Source organism: Theobroma cacao, chromosome 6, assembly GCF_053813885.1.
Source record: "Theobroma cacao isolate CCN51 chromosome 6, ASM5381388v1, whole genome shotgun sequence".
In the NCBI taxonomy this organism is placed as follows: domain Eukaryota; kingdom Viridiplantae; phylum Streptophyta; class Magnoliopsida; order Malvales; family Malvaceae; genus Theobroma; species Theobroma cacao.
This window is the reverse complement of record NC_142644.1, coordinates 2,160,707-2,175,723: the sequence shown is the minus strand read 5'-3', so window position 1 is coordinate 2,175,723 and position 15,017 is coordinate 2,160,707. Positions and strand designations below refer to the sequence as shown.

The 15,017-nt window shown below is 36.9% G+C and overlaps 1 pseudogene across 2 annotated transcripts; it reads left to right on the top strand.

Annotated features, from left to right (window-relative positions):
- Positions 1–220: 220 nt before the first annotated feature.
- Positions 221–4,938, top strand: LOC18595262 (putative disease resistance protein At1g12290 pseudogene; annotated as a pseudogene). 2 transcript variants are annotated; one of them, XR_016026953.1, is made up of 5 exons: positions 221–3,207; positions 3,780–3,944; positions 4,095–4,174; positions 4,364–4,475; positions 4,587–4,938. The product of XR_016026953.1 is annotated as a putative disease resistance protein At1g12290 pseudogene, transcript variant X2 (transcript). The 2 variants fall into 2 exon arrangements; XR_016026952.1 differs by lacking the exon at positions 3,780–3,944.
- Positions 4,939–15,017: the final 10,079 nt, after the last annotated feature.

Sequence of the window (15,017 nt, the reverse complement as noted above, 5' to 3'; positions counted from 1 at the left end):
TGACTAATGACTTCAAGCTATGAATTGCATTTAGGGATAAAAAATAGAAAATTGTTTAATTAACTTTAAAGAATTTGGAGCACCCAGGATTCAAAATCTCCTTTTCTTAATTAAAAAGAAACTTTAAAGAATTTGGGTAGGAATTTATGCCATTATTTGATTCCTGTATATGATTTTTATACATAGAAATGTTTATCTGGCAGAGAAGGGTTTGGCATTCACTCTGGTCAAACTCGCATTTTCCTCGACTTAGTGGTAAAGTTCTTCAAATCAAAAGCAGGAAGTCTCCTCAAAGCCAACAAGCGCATTAACTCTTCTTTGTTTTGTCAGTTCAAAAATCAAATTTTATATAAAAAAGAAAAAAAATACATGGGCAATTTGTGCTCAATCCAAATCTCAACAGATCACACAGTCTCTCGTTGTTGGGATTGCATAGTTGGACGAGCGAATTACACTTGTAAGCTAGAGAAAAACCTTAGAGCTCTGCGTGTTGCAGTGGAGGAATTGAAAGCACTAAGAGATGACGTGAATCGGAGGGTTCATTGTGCTGAACAACAACTCATGATCAAGCGGCTTAGCCAAGTTCAAGTTTGGCTTTCAAGAGCGGAAACTATGATAATGGAATCTGAGGAATTGATAAGAGATGCCTCTACAGAAAAGGAGAAACTATGTCTCGCAGGCTGCTTCTCCAAGAATTGCAAATCTAGCTACAAGTTTGGTCGACAAGTGGCTAAGAAACTTAAACAAGTAGTTGAGCTAAAGAGTAAAGGAGTTTTTGACAAGGTAGCTGAGAACGAACCTACAGGTCCAGTGGATGTGAGACCGATTGAGCCCACCGTGGGCTTGGAATCAACATTGGCTAAGGTCTGGAGCTTGCTCCAAGACAAACAAGTTGGAATGATTGGTTTATACGGATTGGGAGGAGTTGGGAAGACAACACTCTTGACCCAAGTTAACAACAAGTTGAGTGGTAATCCATTAGATTTTGATGTTGTAATTTGGGTGGTGGTGTCTAAAGATCACACGGTCGAAACCGTTCAAGAAAAGATTGGGAAAAGGGTAGGCCTTTTTAATGGGTGGATGCAGAATAAAAGTTCTGATGAGAAAGCTGTAGACATCTTCAGGATTTTGAGTAAAAGAAAATTCGTTTTGTTCTTGGATGATGTATGGGAACGGGTGCATTTAACCAAGATAGGGATACCTTTGCCGAGCCAGGAAAATGGTTCCAAGGTTGTTTTCACTACTCGTTTTTTAGAGATATGTAACGAAATGGAAGCTCAGAAAGTCAAGGTAGAGTGTTTGAGAGCAAATGAAGCTTGGGAATTGTTTCGAGAGAAAGTTGGAGAAGAAACCCTTCATAGCCATCCAGATATTCCAGGGTTAGCCCAAAAGATGGCTGCAAAGTGTGGTGGGTTGCCTCTTTCACTAATTACTATTGGCCGAGCCATGGCCAGCAAGAAGACTCCCCAAGCATGGGAATACGCAATTGAGGTCCTGAAGAAATCTGCACATAAATTGGCAAGAATGGGACAAGAGGTGTATCCTGTTTTAAAATTCAGTTATGATAGTTTGCATTGTGACACGATGAGATCTTGCCTCTTGTACTGTGGTTTGTATCCTGAAGATGTTCTTATTTTGAAATCTGAGCTGATAGAGTATTGGTTCTGTGAGGGGCTCTTGGATGAATTTGACAGCGTAAGAAGAGCTCGATTGCAAGGATACAACATCATCGATTCTCTTGTTAATTCTTGTTTATTAGAAGAAGATGGAGAATACTACGTGAAGATGCATGATGTGATTCGTGACATGACATTGTGGATAGCAGGCGAGTCTGAAGCACCGGAAAAGAGCTTTTTTGTACAAGCAGGGCTCCAATTGACTGAAACACCAGATGTTGGAAAATGGGAAAATGTAAGAAGATTATCATTGGCAGGCAATAAAATCAAAGATCTCACATCAACACCCACATGTCCTAATCTTGAAACTTTGTTACTTAACTATAATGAGTTGGAGGTGATCAGTGATGGCTTCTTCAAATTGATGCCTAATCTCAGAGTTTTGAACTTGGCAGGTAACCGGGGTCTGAGACAATTGCCAGAGGGAATTTCAGAATTGGTTTCACTGGAATGTCTTAATCTATCACGGACAGGTTTAAGAGAGCTGTCAATTAAGCTGAAGAGCCTGACGAAATTAAGATACCTGGACCTGAGATACACGGACGATCTTAGAAGAATTCCAGGGAAGCTGATATCTAGCTTCCCAAAGCTGCAAATATTCAGAATGTTTCGGTCTGGTGGTGGTTATTCTCAAGAAGAAATGGTTGCAGACAATGAAGATGGAATAGTGGAATTGGGGTGCTTGCCACATTTGAATGGAGGGATTAATGATTTTCATAATCCATACGAAACAGAAGGAGACAATCTCCTGAATGATGGTAATGAAGGTCTAATAGAGGAATTGGGGTGTTTGCAATCTTTGAATACGCTGAGTATTCATATAATGAGTGCTTCTGCTCTTGAAAGATTTTTGAGCTTCCCCAACTTACCAGGCTGCACTCAAGAACTATCTCTTTGTGCTTTTAAAGAGTCAAAGTCATTAAATGTTTTATCTTTAGCAAATATGCAGTGTCTAGAGAGACTAGATATCAGTGAATGTGCAAGACTGGAAGAGATGAAGATAGAGAAGGAAGGGGAAGGAAGAATGATACAAGCCTCACTGTTTCGTACCCTTCGAGAGGTTACCATATTTGAGTGCGGCAATTTGAGGGACATGACATGGATTATTCTTGTTCCAAATCTAAGATTTCTTTGGGTTGTTAATTGCCTAAAAATGGAAGAAATAATGAGCAAGGAAAAAATGAGTGAAGCTGCAGATCTGGTTAGAAGTTTGAATCCAAACCCATTTGCTAAGCTACAAAATCTTACTTTACAATTTTTACCAGAGTTGAAGAGTATACACTGGGATGTGCTACCCTTCCCATGTTTGACAGAAATATTTGTGAGAGAATGCCCCAAACTGAGGGAGCTCCCTCTTAGCTCGGACAGTGCTAAGGGAAATCCAATCTGCATTCAAGGAGAAAAGGAGTGGTGGGAAACGCTAGAATGGAAGAATAAAGCCACTCAGAATGCTTTTCTGCCTTTCTTCGAACCCCACTGATGGTGAAATAAAGAGAATCCTGAAGACATCAGAGCTGTGAGATTTTGGAAAGTAAGTTTACTTCCAATTTGTCATTATCTTCAGCTTCGATAATTCTAAATTTGTTTGCTTTGCTCTCCTTCAATTAATTTGTTGTGAAGTTTTCGAATTAGTGTGATCTATTTACATCCTTAATGAGATTGCTCTGTTGTTTTGATATAATGTCTCTTACAAGTCGTGTTTACATAAGTCAATCCTTAGTCTTTAAGCACACTCGAGTGGTTAGACGGAAGTTTCAGATTCAAATCCTGAGATGGATGAAATGAAATTTATAATATAAGAGAGTTATTTTCGATTATTTAACTCAAATCCTATCTATGTAAAAAAAAACAATAACTTTGTAATATGTACCCCATGTCAGATACCTGCCTTGTGGCCTATGACAAGTACCATAAGCCATTTTTTAAGTGCTTGGTTACAATTTCAAGTAACTTAAGGAAGATTATTTGCTGTTATGAATGGCTAGATGCAAAGATTATTTGCTGTTAATTTCCTAATCCAATGAGAGTCTGGTATGTGTTTATTCACAGATAAAAGTTAGATGTTGTTGACTTAATAGAAATTAAACTGTATCATGCCTCCAGGGTATTGTTACTTTATCATTGAGCCCCGCACTGTGAACCACATGAGGGAAAAGTAGGGGAAAAAGGAAAGGAAAGAGGAAGAAAAGGGCTCAAATCCTTCTAATATTTACGAAACGCCATTGATGACATGCGCATAACCTCAATTCAATTAATTTTTTTATGGGGGTAATGGCAATTTCATTTGTTTATATGTTATCAGTAACACAAAATCACATTTGTTTCATTTTCATATCACTTGTCATTATCTATTTCTCTTCCCTACCCCACTTAAAATTTTACTTTCTTTTGTTTTAACACAGAATTTTCCAACTGCAGGTCCAGCTAAGAAAGTTATTGTAGGCGACTTTGAGATATTAATGAAGACTGCAAACGCATGAAATGATTCAACACACAATGTATCGTCAGTTTTCTTTTCTCTTCTGTTGTTCATTTCTCTGCTATTTCTGCTGCTCAAAACTAAAGAAGCTACTAATGGATTTTCTCCATTTCTCTGACAATATTTGTAATCTGCAACCCTCCTTTGTCTTTGGGGAGTTGTTGAGAAAAATGACTTTCTGACAAGTGATTCTGATAATTGTGAATAGGGTGTTTTTGGACTTCAATCTTTGCTGTCATCCTGTGTATCTTTGGAAGCAAGAAATTGCAAACTGTTTGAAAATAGGATGAATCAACTTCCAGATAGTTTGTAACATTGTGGTTAGAATAATCTCAATTCACTTGGCATCGCAGCTAGGAACTTTCCTTGCTTTTAATGACTTAGTAGCCTTCTTAGTCTACTAACGAGTATGAATTTTCCCCAATTTCCAGATAATTATAATCCACAGTTTGGTGCTTGCAACAAGTCTGTTTGTTTGATGATAGCTACATGCATATGTCAAAATCAACAGTGGAGAGGAAGAATGCTGGAAATAGTTAGAATGGGAGGATCGATGTAGTGACTCTGAACACTTCTTTACAAAATGGTCTACAGTTTTCTTGAGTATATGACCTCGAGAGGCTGAAAAAAAATGAAGATTATTGCAATTGCATCAATTTCCTTTTATCTTAAGACCCTGCTACTGTTATTTTGTATTTTTCCGGTCTTTGTTTGCTATCACATTCTGTAATTGAATTGTTTGGCAGGTATTTTGATTCATATAAATCAACCATCTTCATCAGCTGATATGGAATAAGAATAGACCTTATTTCTTGTACATCAAAACTGCTTGCGGCATTTTGACTTGTCATGTTGGCTCAGAAATTTAACAGGGCCCTCTAATTTTCTTTCAAAGCTAAAGATAAAGAAATGTCTGCTCTCAAATACTACACATTTTAGCTAATCCTGTGCATTCACTTTCCTAGTCTGCAACTATGTGGTTCAGGAAAGAGATTTGAGTTTAAATCTTGCGCTGTTTAGTGCTTGCAGGCTTCTTTTTCTTCCAAATTGATTTCATCAATTATGACGGAAGTTGTTTCTCATGAAAAATTAATGGTTTAATAGTTTGTTGGATGCTCACAGCATAAATGTCAGAATATATACAATCTAGTATTCTAAAGATATTGGTTTATTAACTAATAAATAATCATACTATAAGTCATTGCTTCAATATAATAATCAATAATACTAAAGTCTTCAAATTGTTGATTTCTAATGCAACAAGCCAACAACCAATATTTTGTCTTTCACGTTTTTATTTCTCGTCCATCTTAATAAAAATTTTGATTCTCTTTTATATTTTGGTAGCATTAATCTAATTTTCAATCCACCGATTGCTTCTCTTTAATTCTTTTTCATCACTTTAATTCTTCTTCACGGGTCAGCTCTTCATTAGGCTTCAACCCACCAATTGTTCATTTGTTAAATGTAGCCATCCCTAAAATCTGCTTATTTGTACATTTTAAGGTAGTATTTATTGTTCAAATATCTTTTTGAGATTTGTGTAATAGAAATTTATAAATAATTTTTTTTTTCAAATTTGTATAATATATAAAAAATTGGGAGAATTTGTTTTTTAGCCCTTAAAAATAACATGTTTTTGAAAATAAGCCTTTACATAATTTTAACTAGTTTTAGCAACGAGAATAGATTTTTGGATAAAAATGCCCTATGAGCCATCTTCGTTGACACGCACTCTCAAACAGGTGGAAAATGGGAAAATAAATATGCAAAGAATTTGTAAACATCTAATTTTGTGCAAACATCCATTTCTTTTTCGCGAAGCTTGTGAAAAACAAAATAATATTGCATGAGATGGTTTTTCAGAAATGTCGGACATGACATTCAGACAATAGGAGAAGAGTGATATTAAACCTAATGAGGAACCAGTCGTGATGAATCCAAAGCTTGGAGAATGATGTAAAACTAGAAATCCTTGATACGGTGGTGAATCGAAAGGAGAAAGATGTGAATGCAAAGCATGAAATAATCGTGCTACAGCAGGCTATATGTGACACAACTGTAGCAAGGTAGAGTTTAGAGTTTGTGAAATGGCATGTTGGGAATGTGTGACACGACATGGTGGGAATGTGTGACACAACTGTGACATGGCAGGGTTTAGAGTTTGTGACACGCCATGGAGAGAATTTGTGATACGACAGGGTTCAGAGTTTGTGACACCCCATGGAAGGAATCTGTGACACGGCAGCGTTTAGAGTTTGTGATACGGCATGGAGGGAATCTGTGACATGCCAGCGTTTAGAGTTTATGACACACCATGGAGGGAATCTGTGACATGGCAAGGTTCAAAGTTTGTGACATGCCATGGATGGAATCTATGACACGCTAGCGTTCAGAGTTTGTGACACGGCATGGAGGGAATCAGTGACACGTCAGCGTTTAGAGTTTGTGACACACCATGGAGGGAATCTGTGACATGTCAGCGTTCAAAGTTTGTGACACACCATGGAGAGAATCTGTGACACGCCAGCGTTCAGAGTTTGTGACACGCCATGGAGGGAATCTGTGACACGGTAGGGTTCAAAGTTTGTCAGACTCCATGGAGATCTATGACATGGTAGGGTTTAGAGTGTGTGACACGACATGGCTTGAACATGTGACACGACATGGTTTGAAAAAAGAACAAAAATAGGCAAATAACGAGGAAACCGATTGGACTTCCACTGAATGAATGCAATGAATAAATGAATATTTATAGAGAAAATTGTGAAGCCATTTCATTTTAATTAAATATTTTTCAAAAATCATAAACGTTTGTGTGAAGGAACTTAGAGAGTTTGATTTGATTCATTCCTCATTCCCAAAGGTACCAGAGTGTTCAACTTTGTTCTTTGTAAGCTTGAAGACACCATAGCAATAATGTCAGTTATCAGTGAAGAGGTTAGTCAATCTAAAAATAAAACTTTGAAAATTTTCTTCTGTTTGTTAATTTTTTGCTGGGTTTGTGTGATATGTTCGTGTTTTTTCAATCTTTTTCAATTGTTATGTTTAAACTATTTCCTTTCTAGTTTTATGGTCGTACCAAAGTTTTGAACTACAACAGATATGGAGTGTAGTGGGTTAACTGCTTTTTGGGGGTTTTTAGCGTGTCACGATATTGGTTATTTTAGGGCAATTCGTGTAACGAGTCAATAATTACACTGATTGACGTGTCACACGCCATGGGTATTTTAGGCCAGTTCATGTAAAGACATGGTAATTATAATGATTGATGTGTCAGTATTGGCGTGTAACGACATTTGACTTGATATGCATGGCGTGTTACAACATTTTACGTTATATGTATAGCGTATTACAACATTTTACATTATATGCATGGCGTGTTACAACATTTTATATTATATGTATGGCGTGTTACAACATTATGGGTTAACTCACTCGTGCATGTGTGCCATGTTTTGCAAATGCATTCTAGACAGTATGAGGATCTTGACAGTTTGCTTATTGTGTCGAAGGAAAAGTGGGTGTTCAATGTTGCTATTAACACCCACTGTAAGTGGTCGCAACTGCATTACATCAACAAGACTCTCAAAGAGAAAAAGGAGTACAATGCAATAAAGCGTACATGCTTCGGAATGCTGTTGGACATATATCCACATGGCTACTTCTCCGCTGGTCTCTTGCATAACATCATGATTCGTTGAATCACTGTGACAGATTCAATGGAGCATGAGCTATGGTTTGCCATTGGCAAAAGCAAGGCACGCATATCAAAGCAGGAGTTCTGCCTTATCACATGACTGAAGTTTGTCGAATGCCCTATGTGTTCACATGACCGTACGAGGTTGTTGCGGATGGAATTCATGTGCGATACTAGAGCGGGTAGTAGAGTGTTAAGCTACAGGCGTTGCTTGATACGTTTTGTAGAGGCAACTTTCAGCGATTGGGAGATGCGACCAAGATGGCATTCATCTTGATTGCGATTAACATTTTATTTGGTCAAGACTACCGTAGATGGGTGACACCTTGGCTCTTGTCATTGGTGGAGGACATCGACGCTTAGAATGTCTTCCTATGGGGTCATTATGTTTAGAGGCTAACCTTGGACTACCTTTTGAAGAGGTTTGAAGTGCCTGCCTCGAACTTGCAGAAGGATCGTTTATGGTACAACATTTACGGATTCGCATGGGTGATATAGGTACTGTCATGTAACATTTTTCATTTTTCTTTTGACATAATAATTTATAGTTGCACTCGTTTATCATTTACGGTCTGATAATGGTTACATTTGACTTGTAGTTCTGGGCAATGGAGGCAATTTCAGTCTTACGAAATATAATTGCCCCCTTTATTCTGAAGGACAATGTCTACCCACGCATGTGCAAATGGCAATGCAACCAAAAGCCAAAAGATTTCTACAAGGCAATTGAGATGTTAAAGTCATCTCAGCAGGTGAGTGAACAGTTACTAATTTTTACTGTGAATTTGTATAATAAGTTTCCTTAAAATTTAATCACAATCCCTATTTTGCAATTATGGGCAGTCAAGACCTTGGAGCCCACCCTAGATGAGGCCAGCCAGGAGTATTTTGTAGGCATCAATGTCTCGTTATTTGAGGGCTACCAATACGTGCCAATAGGGCCCATGAAGGATCGAGCGGACTGAGGCTTAGGTGCGAGGGAAAAGAGGAGAAACTTGAAGCAGAAAAGAGCCACTGGTGCCATGAAACGGAGGCGCACTACTGCTATTAGAGTCGATGAGTTGTTGGGCCTCGAGTTGATGGAGGAAGGTGACGGCCATGGCAATGGCAGTGAAGAGCCGGTAAGGATGGTTCTAACGATTCATTCTAACCAGTAACTGTAATCTATGGTCATTCTAACCAATAATTCGTAGGGATCTTTGGAATGAACTTTATTCATTTGTAGATATCAGCAGACCTTAACTTTCAACGGGGGAGTTCAATGCTTTTTCGTTCTCTCATGAGAAGTCTGGTGAATCATTTAGAAGTAGTCGTCGTGGTGCACACTTTCAAAAATTTATGAACAATGTTGGATTGCTTGATTTAGGTTTTCAAGGACCAAAATTCACTTGGAAAAAGGGGTTAGTCCCTGAAAGACTTGACAGGGCAGTATGTAATATTGACTGGCGCTTAAGATTTTCTAAGGCTTCAGTGTAGCATTTTCCTAAAGTTAATTTTGACCATACACTTATCCTAATTCAACTGAAGGATAAGGAAAGAACTAATCAGAATACCTGTTTTAGATTTCAAGAGGCTTGGCTTTCACATACTGATTTTTGTAACCTCCTACAGCATGATTGGGAGAGTTTTTTAGATATTCAAGAAGCATTCGAAAATTTTGCTGTCAAAGAAAAGTAGTGGAATAATGTTGTTTTGGCAATATATTTTACAGAAAAAGAAGAGTCTTGATGAGGTTGGGAGGCATCGAAAAAGCATGTGAGGTCTGACCATCTAGAAGTCTCAAAGAACTTAAATATCATCTACGTTTAGAATACGAGACTATTTTTCAATAGGAGGAAATCTACTGGATGCACAAATCGAAGGCAAATTGGCTAAAACTTGGAGATAGGGATACATGATATTTTCACATTAGAGTGACATGTAGGAGGAATAATCTTAAAATCCTCCATCTTAAATCCAATGAAGGGAATTGGTGTGATGATCAATAGATACTTAAGTGACAAGTAGTAGATTTTTTTAGATGTTATATACTAAAGAAGAGGATTCTCTTTTGACATATTCAATTAGAGGTAAGTTCCCACTACTTAAGCAATTAGTTATTAAGAGTATGGTTAGACTAGTGAAGGATGATGAAGCCAGTAATGCATTGTTTGAAATGAAATCCCTTAAAGTTCTTGGGATTGATGGATTCCGAACATTGTTCTTTCAATCACAATGGAACGTGGTGGGTGGTAATGTAATCAAGTATGTAAAACATGTATTTGAAGGAGCGAAAGTTGGTGATGACCTTTATAAATCTATTATTACTTTAATTCCGAAAGTGAAAGGTCCAGAGCATCTCTCCTAATTTAGACCAATTAGTTTGCTACCAATGGTATTCATAATTCTCAAGAAAGTAATTACCAATAGACTGAAGCTCGTTATAAGTTCTCTGACAACGGAAACACAAGAGAGTTTTATCCTTGGAAGATAGATCACAGACAATATAATCATAACTCAAGAAATAGTCCATTTATTTCAAAAGAAACAAGGAAAAGTGGGATGTATGATAATTAAGATTGACTTTGAAACGGCGTATGATTGTTTGAGATGGGAATTTATTTATGATACACTGGTGGATGCTCAAATTTCTGAAGTTCTAATTAACATTTTGATTAGTAGTTGGAATTACAGTAAATCCCAAATACTTTGGAATGGTCTCTTATCAGATACTTTTGTCCCGTCCTAAGGTGTGACACAAAGTGATCTATTATCTCCATACCATTTTGTTTTATGCATGGAACATTTAGCATATGGAGTTAAGAATGTAGTTGATCAAAGCGCATGGAAACCTATTAAGTTGGGTAAGCGAGGCTTTTTTCTAACCCATTTATTCTACACAGATGATCTTATTCTTTTTGTAGAAGCTTCAATCTTTCAAATGGAGATGGTGAAGAGAATGTTAGAAGATTTTTGCATTTGTTTCAAAGAAAAAGTTAGCACAGAGAAATCTTTCCTTTTTTGTTCCAGAAAGGTCTCAAGAGGAGTCATCAACAACTTAAAAAATTATTCTGGGTTTTGATACTCAGAAATTTTTGGGAAATATTTGGGAGTACCATTGATTCATTGTCGGGAGGGAATTAACTTTTGTTGATATCTGGAAGAGAAAGTTCGTAGTTGCTTATCTGTTTGGAAGGCTACCACCTTGTCCTTTGCAGTTAGACTTAGTTAAATCTATCCTTACTACCGTTCCACATTATACAATGCAGACAATTTTGACACCTGTTAATATTTGTATAAAGATTAAGGCACATTGCCTAAACTTTTTGTAAGGTGGTGATTCGAGTAATCAAAAAATACATCTTTTTGAATGGTAAAAGGTTTTTAAGTCTAAAGAGGAAGGTGGCTTGGGAATACGATGTTTGAAGTCAATGAATGATGCATTCTTATTGAAATTTGTTGGAAATTGGTGTCAAATCCCAATACATTATGGGAAGGGTTTTACGTGAGAGTACAATATAAGACCTCAACCAGTACAATTTAGTATTAAGCTAGTAGGTGCGTATTTTCTTTGGACATCAATTAGTCGTCTTTGGTAAGTTTTCAAAAAAAGCATCAGATGGGCAGTTAAAGATGGTCAAACTACATGGTTCTGGGTGGATACTTGGCCAAGAGAACGACCACTTATTGAGGAAGCATGAATGTTGGGTAATTTTGTTGATGATAATAGTTGTGCTTGAGATTGTTGAGTGTTGAGTAATTCCATCTGATAAAAGAGAAGAAGATGAGTTTGGGCATAAATTCAAAGCAGCTGAAGAAAAGAAGAAGATAGACATGATGTCATTTTCAACCAGCAGTTCAAGAGCTAATGAAATGAAAATCAGCTTGACTTTTTATCACTTATTACTGTTTCTTTTATTTTGATTAAACAGTATGTTGGTAAGTCGTTTCATTTGGTTTGTAAGGCTGAGAAAGCCACATTTTTTAATTTTTTTTATTATTTGCCTAGTATTCTTGTTATTTCTTCTTTGCTGTTGCTGTGGATTTTGAAAAGCACAGAAACCCATTTCTAGTACCCTGTGCACAGCTGTTTTTCCTCTTATTTCTTTTTCAATGCTGAGTATTTCGAATCTAATGTAACTGCTCATATAAATACAATCAATAGAAGGATGAACAGGCGATTTTTTGACCCTTAATTTTTCTCCATAAAAAACGTATGCTCCCAACTCCTCTGTTCTTCATTTTTTATACTCTTCAATTGATTTTGACAAATTTTAACATGGTATCAGAGCTATAAAGGATCTTAAGGGACCCTTTACCTCAGTCGATCTTCACCTTGCTTGTGGCTTCCTGGTTATAGCTCTATCTTCTGCTCATGGCTACTACTGGATTTATCACCTCTGCTCCTCTAGTTTTCATTGGAGAAAATTATGTTTTATGGTCGGTGAAGATGCAGTCCTATCTCAAGGCCTTTAGTCTTTAGGAGGTGGTGGAGATCGGGACTGAACTAGAGCAACGTTATGTTAATCCAACCTTAGCTCAAATTAGGCAGTTTTAAGAAGATAAGGCTAAAAGGTATAAGGCGCTCTCTTGCTTACAATCTGCAGTATCTGATGAAAATTTGATAGGATAATGCACCTAGATAATCCTAAGGAAGTTTAGGATCATTTAAAGGAAGAATTTCAAGGTAGTGACAGAACCAGGAAGATTCAGACCTTTAATCTAACTAGACAATTTGAAATGTTAACTATGGATGAGAGTGAGACCATTAGAGAATTTTCTGGTAAGATGATGGGAATTGTTAATCAACTTAAGATGTTGGGTAAGGAGATGACAGATGAGAGGTTAGTTAGTAAGATGTTGGTGGGGTTACCTGAGAAATATGAATAAACAATCTCCTCCTTAGAGGATTCGAGGGATATTGGTCAAATGACATTGAAAGAACTAGTCAATGCATTAGAAGGACTAGAACAAAGAAGAGCTTTTTAGCAAAATAGACTCATAGAGAGTGCTTTAGTTGCCAAAGCTAAAAATCAAAAGGTAGGAAGCAGCAACACTAAAAGGGTTGATGCTGACAAAAAGGAAAAGGGGAAGAAAGTTGAGGAGAAAAAAAATAGGGATCAGAAGAAAACTTATCCACCCTGTTCACATTGCAAAAAGACAAATCACACAAAGAAATATTGCTGGTTTAGACCTTATGTGAAGTGTAGAAAATGTCATCAGCAAAGACATGTAGAGAAATTATGTAAGAACGAAGGCAAGAGTGTTGATGAGAAAGCAGTTGTGGCTAAGGAGTATAAATCAAATGATGAAGTACTTTTCATGGTTAAGAAGGTGGATAATGAGGAGAAAAACAATGTTTGGTTGTTGGATAGTGGATGTTCAAACCACTTGACTGGCTGCAAAGAGAATTTTATCAGTTTGAATGAGAATTTTAGAACTCAAATGGAAGTTGAAAATCGTGATATGCTGTTGATCCTTGGAACAGGTATAGTGGGAGTACAGACACCAAGTGGCATTAAGTTAGTGGCAAATGTTTATTTTGCTCCTGATGTGAGTTAGAACTTGCTAAGCGTAAGTTATCTGGTAGATGAAGGCTTTGAATTGAATTTCAAAGACAAAGCTTACATAGTGAAGGATCCAGCTGGTGTTGAACTTTTCACAGTGGAAATGAGAAACAAATGTTTTCCATTACACTGGATGACTTTAAAACATATTACTTTCAAATGCACTTTGTCTGATATTGAATTGTGGCACAAGAAGTTTGGACATGTGAACTATGGTTCACTAAGTTTAATGGCCTCGAATTGTTTGGTTGATGGGTTGCCTTACATGGCAAAGTTAAACAAGATATGTGAAGTGTGTTAGTATGGCAAGCAGAGGAGAGCATCATTTTCACAAAGCAGAACCTAGAAAGCAACTTGTAAGCTGCAGTTGCTGCATACTGATATTGGAGGACCAATGCAAACACCATCTTTGAATGGAAGCAGGTATTATATGTTCTTTATTGATGATTACACTAGGTTCTGTTGGATTTATTTTTTAAAGTTAAAGTCTGATGCTTTTAAGGTATTTACTAAGTTCAAAGCCTTGGTTGAAAATCAAATGAACTTTTAAGAAGCTCATGAGTGATAATGGGGCTAAGTATACTGCTAATGAGTTTGAAGAATATTTAAGCAAATTAGGCATAGTGCATCAACTGACTGTGCTTTATAACCCTCAATAGAATGGTGTCTCAGAAAGAAAGAACAGGACTTTAATTGAAATGGCTAGGTGCTTGCTGTTTGTGAAGAAGTTACCTAAGTTCTTGTGGGCAAAAGCAGTTAATACTGCTAACTATTTGCTAAATTTGACTCCTATTAGAGCTCTGGTAGGTAAAACTCCATATGAAGCCTGGTATGACATGAAACCTTCAGTCAAACATCTAAAAGTCTTTGGATGTTTATGCTTTGCTAAAGTTCCTGATGCAAGAAGAACCAAGTTGGATAGTAAGTCTATGTTAGCCATCCATCTTGGATATAGTGAAGCTTCAAAAGGTTACAAGCTGTTGGATGTCAAAAGCATGAAGTTATTCATCAGCATAAATGTAGTGTTTTATGAAGGCAAGTTGTGGAACTGGTAAGCCAAGCAAGTTGTAAGGTCAGATAACTATGTTTCAGTAGAAAATCAGTTGACAGAAGAGAAATTTGAGTTGAATTCAGATAATGTGGATGAGATGCTAGTGAGAAGAACAAGAAGTTTGTCAGATGTTTATGCTAGATGTCATGTAGCAATTTCAGAACCTAGCTCATATGCTGAATTTGCCTCTGATGAATATTGGAAACAGGCCATGGAAGCTGAAATGAACATGATATGGAAAAACAAAACTTGGGTGCTAGTGGAAAGGCCAACAGATCATAATGTTCTAGGTGTCAAATGGATTTACAAAACTAAAGTGAATCCAGATGGTTCAGTGAACAAATACAAAGCAAGACTAGGAGTTAAGGGATTTGCTCAAATATATGGTGTGGACTACTTGGAAACATATGCACCTGTGGTCAGACATGATACAATAAGGTTGCTGACAGCCTTGTTTGCAAGAGAATGTTGGTTAATCTATCATTTTGATATAAAATCAGCTTTTTTGAATGGTTACTTGAAGGAAGACATATATGTTGAACAACCTGATGGTTTTGTTGAAAAG